Genomic DNA, 6,000 nt, shown 5'->3' with positions numbered 1-6,000 from the left:
GTTTCAATAATGAGAAGATTTACTCATAGTGCTCCTCTGCCAAAAAACTGCTGAAAAACAACATACATTTTCAATCTTTCTCCATCTCTGTTAGTTGCTGTTGTCCATTGGAGTTGCTCTGAATACTGTAAACACAATCAGAAACACAAGCTTTGTGCTGATAGAAAATCCTCTCCAAATTCCATTACCATAAATACATTTAAACCTGATTAAACAAAGCCTTGTTATAATGGAAATGTTTCATCTGAATTGCAAAACCATTAAGGTAACATCCACGTAATAAAGACAACTATAACAAATGCTTATGCTTATGTAAAATTATGTCTCTAGATGTAAATGGGAGTGTTATTTCTGAGAGTATGCAGAAGAGTTATGGTGAGAACTCACTGCAGGCAAAACAGCTTATGGGTTGCTTTAAAAACACAAGTGTATTGCACGCATAAATAAGTCTCATTGTGATGAAACAGACCAATCACAGCCTGTCTGAGTCTCATAGCATTTCCCCACAGGAGACATATGCAAAATTTTATTTAATTTAAACTTGCCTTAGAGTCATTTCAGAAACTCGTATTTATCTCATCATGTGTGACACATTTTATAAATGTGTCTGTACGTTCTTTATATTGCCTCATTTGATCCTAGTTTGAACTAGAATATAGCAGATATATTTGTCAGTCAAAATCTGAGCTTGAATCTTCCAAATCCACCCTCTTGAAGGGCATATTAAAAGTGCTTGAAGGTATCAAGGAAAGAGACAGTACATATGAATACATTTGTTGACACATGCAACCTAGATACATATATTTTTTCTTTTTTAATCTTTTTTAATATTATCTTAGCTCATATGAGGGTATAATTAATAAATGTGTAGATATTATTGAATTTTATTAAAGCATGTTGATGGGAAGTTTATTTTTAAGCCCAGAAACTACTGATAAAAATGGCAATAAGGTGAAGGACATAGCATGTGGTAACCACAGGGCTAGGGACTAAAGCATTCAGGTCGAGGAGTGAAGGACCAAGCAGTATTGTCTATGCATGCAGAACTGGGAAAAACTGGGCTAAATGTGCTTGTTCATTAAGGACCTTGGTAACTATTCCAAAACTATATATGGTAGAAACAACAAGTCAGAGCACAGAGCATGTATGAGACATTCACCCACTGCTTTTTACCTCTACTGAGAACACCTACTGCCCAGATCAGCCAGAAATGTTTGCATTGGCAAGTAGCTTGCTGAGGAGAGGTAGGAGACTGAGCACCATCCTTCCCACAAAGAGATTGCAAGGCCAGTTTAATTTCCTTGACTCCTGGACATAGATGGCTGAGCCATCGCCGAGACACAGCACCAATGCTTGTATAATTGGTTATACACAGAAGTCTTATTACAGATGATTTGTTTTTTATTTACTATTGTTTACTTTTGTTTAATATGATAAATAGCACAAATAGAAATTGGGCATTCAATATCTAGAAAATGCCTTATTCAAATGTGCTTTTTATATAATGTGTATTTATTTCACCCAGACAATCAGCAAAACATGTAATTTAATATTTTCATATGATCATTTACTGAAGTGATGCACTCACTTTAAACAAACGACTAAAGCTCACTGAGATGTCAGCCATTTGCTGCTCATTGCCTTTCTCCTCACTCCTGCTGAGTGCTAAGCTTCTCTTATCAAGAATACTCTGCTTTCAAAGGGAATGTGTGGGTGTCAGTCTGGAGGGTGACATTTTCATCCCTTCAGTGAACTTTAAAATGTAATCAGAGCAATGTAACTGACTCGTTCATCATCAATAAGACTGGGGGAAGAGTGAGATCATCAAATCTAAAGGGAGACATGATATAAATAGGAATTTGAAACTAAGTTCAAATGAGCTATTGTAAACCTTCATCTTTCTTCCAAAAGGTTCTTCACAATTCCACCTGAGAAAAGAGTTAAAAGAAGTTGTTAGTAGAGGTAAGTGAGGCTAAACTAAAATACGGCAAAGAGAGCTGAGCTTAGGGGTAATATCACAAAATATATCACAAAAGATCACATGACAAAAAAAACAAAACTTTTCACATTGCATAATATTGACACTGGAATGTGTGAGTGTGTGTCACCCTGTGAAGGACTGGCGCCCCCTCCAGGGTGTGTTCCCGCCTTACAAACAGTGATTCCCAGGACGCTCCGACCCCACTGTGACCCTGAACTGAATAAGCGTTTACAGACAATGAATGAATGAATGAATGAATATTGCCACTGTCCACAGAAAACAACCTTCCTCTTTGTCATGGTGTGAAACCATGTTAAATAGACCAAAGGAAATCTCAGAAATGAAATCTTTATACTTTTAAATAAAGTATTTTCATTTTAAAGTTTAAGAACAATATGAATTTTTTTTTTTTTTGTAATTTGACCCCCAGGCACCATATTACCGCATAGTTTGTCCCTTGTTTTTGCAAAAACAGCTTCTAGTCTTCTGGGAAGGCCATACACCAGATGTTGGAACATTTCTGTGAGGGCTTGATGGTATTTGATTGGCAAATAGCTAGGAGGTGATGTCCTCTCAACATATATAAATGTTCTGTTTTGGTCCATGCCATAATTTATGGCATTTAGGGGATATAAGGGAATGGCATGTAGGGGACTTACAGCAATAATCAAATAGGGTCCAGTTTTGGTTATAGCATGCTGCAAGAAAAGACATCCCATGATTGATTTTTGGAACCTTAAAAAATAACAGCTTAGGCATAAATAATATCCCATGTTATTTTGCTAGCTGAGGTTTATTATAGAACCTTCCCTCTCAGCTCAGAACACAAAAATTATTGGAATATTTTATAATTAAAGACTTTCCTCTGATTTACAAGACTGACTGTAAATACTGGTTTAATGTTTAATGATTGCAGACAGTATCACTGTCACACAGCTCCAGGGTCCTGTGGTTGTGGGTTCAAGCCCAGTTCCGGGTGACAGTCTGAGAGGAGTTTGGTGCATTCTCCCAGTGTCCATGTAGATTTCCACCATCCCCAACACATGTTGGTAGGTGGATTGGTGACTCAGAAGTGTCCCTATGTGAGTGAATGTTTGAGTGTGTGTCGCCCTGTGGGGGAGTGGCGCCCCCTCCAGGCTGTGTTCCTGCCTTGCGCCCAGTGATTCCAGGTAGGTTCCGGACCCTCCACGACCCTGAATTGGATAAGTGGTTCCAGACAATGAATGATGCCACACCATACATCAGTGACAACTTGGCTTATTTTAACACTAACTTAGCTGCTATTGTTGTTGTTCACAAATATAGTGGAGGTCTTTTGGAAATGTGGAAGTGCTAGATCCACTTCCTGAATTAAGTGACCTTTTGTTTTTGCTCATCACATTTCTGGCTTTGTTGTGTCAAATTTGGACTTATATTGTGGCTGATCTTTAATTTAGTGTGATGCTGATGCATTTTCAAACTGATGCTAACAAAAAGTTACTGAACAGCAAGACACACTTAGAGGAGAAAACTAACAGGCTAGGTCTGTTACGTTATCATTGCCTACACAGGCTTGCACTGTGCTGAAAGATGGAACAAAGGCAGGGTCATTCTTCCTACTCAGAGAGATTGAGGCCAAATGAGCGGTCTTGGACTCCTGATCTAAATTGGCAATGGCATGACTGAGGACCGGTACCAAAGTTCACAGAATTGAGCCAATCACAATCTCTGTAATTCTAGATTCATGTCACCATGTCTCAATATTCGAAACAAAGAAATGATAAAGAAAGCCTACTATAGTTACATAGGTATGTAGTGCAATTCTAGTCATTCATTCACCCTGGAAACAGATGGTAGTTTCATTATTGATGCATTCATTATGGCCAAAAGGCATCTGCTTTCTCTGGCATCAACTGTAGAAAGTGGCAGCTGGGAAGAAAGAGGAACTATTCCTAATTTCAGCATGGAATACATTGATCCCACTGATCAGTGCCAGTTTGACTGGTCCCTTGGCTCAGATGATACGTGACTACTGAACTGTCTTAAGCTGATGAAACTTATGAGAAATGTAATGGGAAACTCTCATATAAGCTTTATTTACAGGAAAAGCCAATGAAGTCATAAAGTTTTGTAAAAGAAGCTCTTTATCTTCTAGCCAAGTAAAACACGTCTTCATATCTCAATGTTGGAATATTAATATTCATTCATTATCTGTAACCGCTTATCCAGTTCAGGGTCGCGGTGGGTCCAGAGCCTACCTGGAATCATTGGGAGCAAGGCGCCAGTCCTTGACAGGGTGACACAGACACATTCACTCACACCTATGGACATTTTGAGTCGCCAATCCACATACCAACATGTGTTTTTGGACTGTGGGAGGAAACCGGAGCACCCGGAGGAAACCCACGCGGACACGGGGAGAACACACCAACTCCTCACAGACAGTCACCCAGAGCGGGAATCGACCCCACAACCTCCAGGTTCCTGGAGCTGCGTGACTGCGACACTACCTGCCGGCCTGGAATTTTAATAGGAATTCTTCAGTCTCTAGAGTTAACTATGTCTTGAATAGCGATTAAAAACATAAAATATTTTGATAATTTGTAGAGCTTATGCAAAAAGAAAAAAAAACATTATTAATACTATCAAATATTACTTGTTATTATTCATTTATATAGAAATGTATTTTTAGAACTTTAGAATAAACTTTCATCAGTATTAGCATTTATTAGACCATGGATATATAAAATATACTGCACCACACAAATCATAAACTTTAATTTCAGAATCCAGCTCCTGGCAAACATGGCATCACTTTCAAAAGTGCTCTAACAGTTCAGACACGTTTAAAAATGCAATGGAGAACTCACTTAAAATATAACAGCACAGAAAATTATTTAAGAGAAAATTCAGCCTTTATCTCAATCCTGTTTGTTCTGAAAAATCAATACATTTCTGGTCCTTTGTTTACTTATTCATTTGAAATAAAACCATGGAGAAAGTGAAACATACTTGAAGCCAAACTTTAGGCCAGAAACTGCTGTTAGGATTGTCATATAGAGAATTGTATATGATCCTGCTGAAGGAATTAGAGAAAAATGTACATCAGACATATTTCAACATTACATGCATCACTGGTTTAACAAGTGCAGTCCCATATCTGTTCCATCCATTCTCTCTCTCTCTCTCTCTCTCTCTCTCTCTCTCTCTCTCTCTCTCTCTCTCTCTCTCTCTCTGTGTGTGTTGTATGATATGATGTGCAGACAATTTATGATTTTTTTGTTGACTGTGACTTGGGACATAAAAGTACAGACAAATCCATTCTGTGTATAAGGTGAAGGATAATTCACAAAACACCTTGTTTGAAACCAGAATATATATATATATATTGTATGTTTATCATGTTTTTTTCTTTGTTTAGCCAGTTTTCTCATTAGATCTTTAGCTTTTGCCTATTACCTGAACTTGCTAGGTCTGCTCTATCACTCAGTGCTACCAAGTTAGGAGTATGAAGGCTAACACAGGCTTCCTAAGACATGTTAAGCCAGACACCACATGACATTTTCACTGCTGGATGGAACCACTAACTGTGTATTATGTACAAATGGAGAAGTAGGGATTTCTTTGCAAAATTACCTAAAGCATCTGTGATTTGTTCATTCTCTTAAACTACACTTTTACATTGTGCTCAGCACATTCCACCAAACATCAGTTGAGAATATCTTATAAAATAATAATTAAAAAAACAACTTTCTTAATGCAAGACTGAAAATTATTTAGATCTTATGCCATGTACCATCTGTCTGTGAAGGGCAAGGCAGAAATCACAGTTGAATGAGTCTGACTTTGAACCCTCAGATGGAATAACATGAGAAACTGCATGCCACTAGGATAAGTATAACCACAGGACTTTGGGAGTACTTCATAAAAACAAGTTATTTTTTGGGAAAAACAGATATCATTCTCTCTGTGCCAAAGATGAATGAGACCATTCAGACTGTGTGTATTCTTTCTTTATGGAGCATTACTTCCAATGGTTG

The sequence above is a fragment of the Hoplias malabaricus genome, chromosome X2, assembly GCF_029633855.1.
Source record: "Hoplias malabaricus isolate fHopMal1 chromosome X2, fHopMal1.hap1, whole genome shotgun sequence".
Classification (NCBI taxonomy): Eukaryota; Metazoa; Chordata; class Actinopteri; order Characiformes; family Erythrinidae; genus Hoplias; species Hoplias malabaricus.
This window is presented reverse-complemented; position numbering follows the sequence as displayed.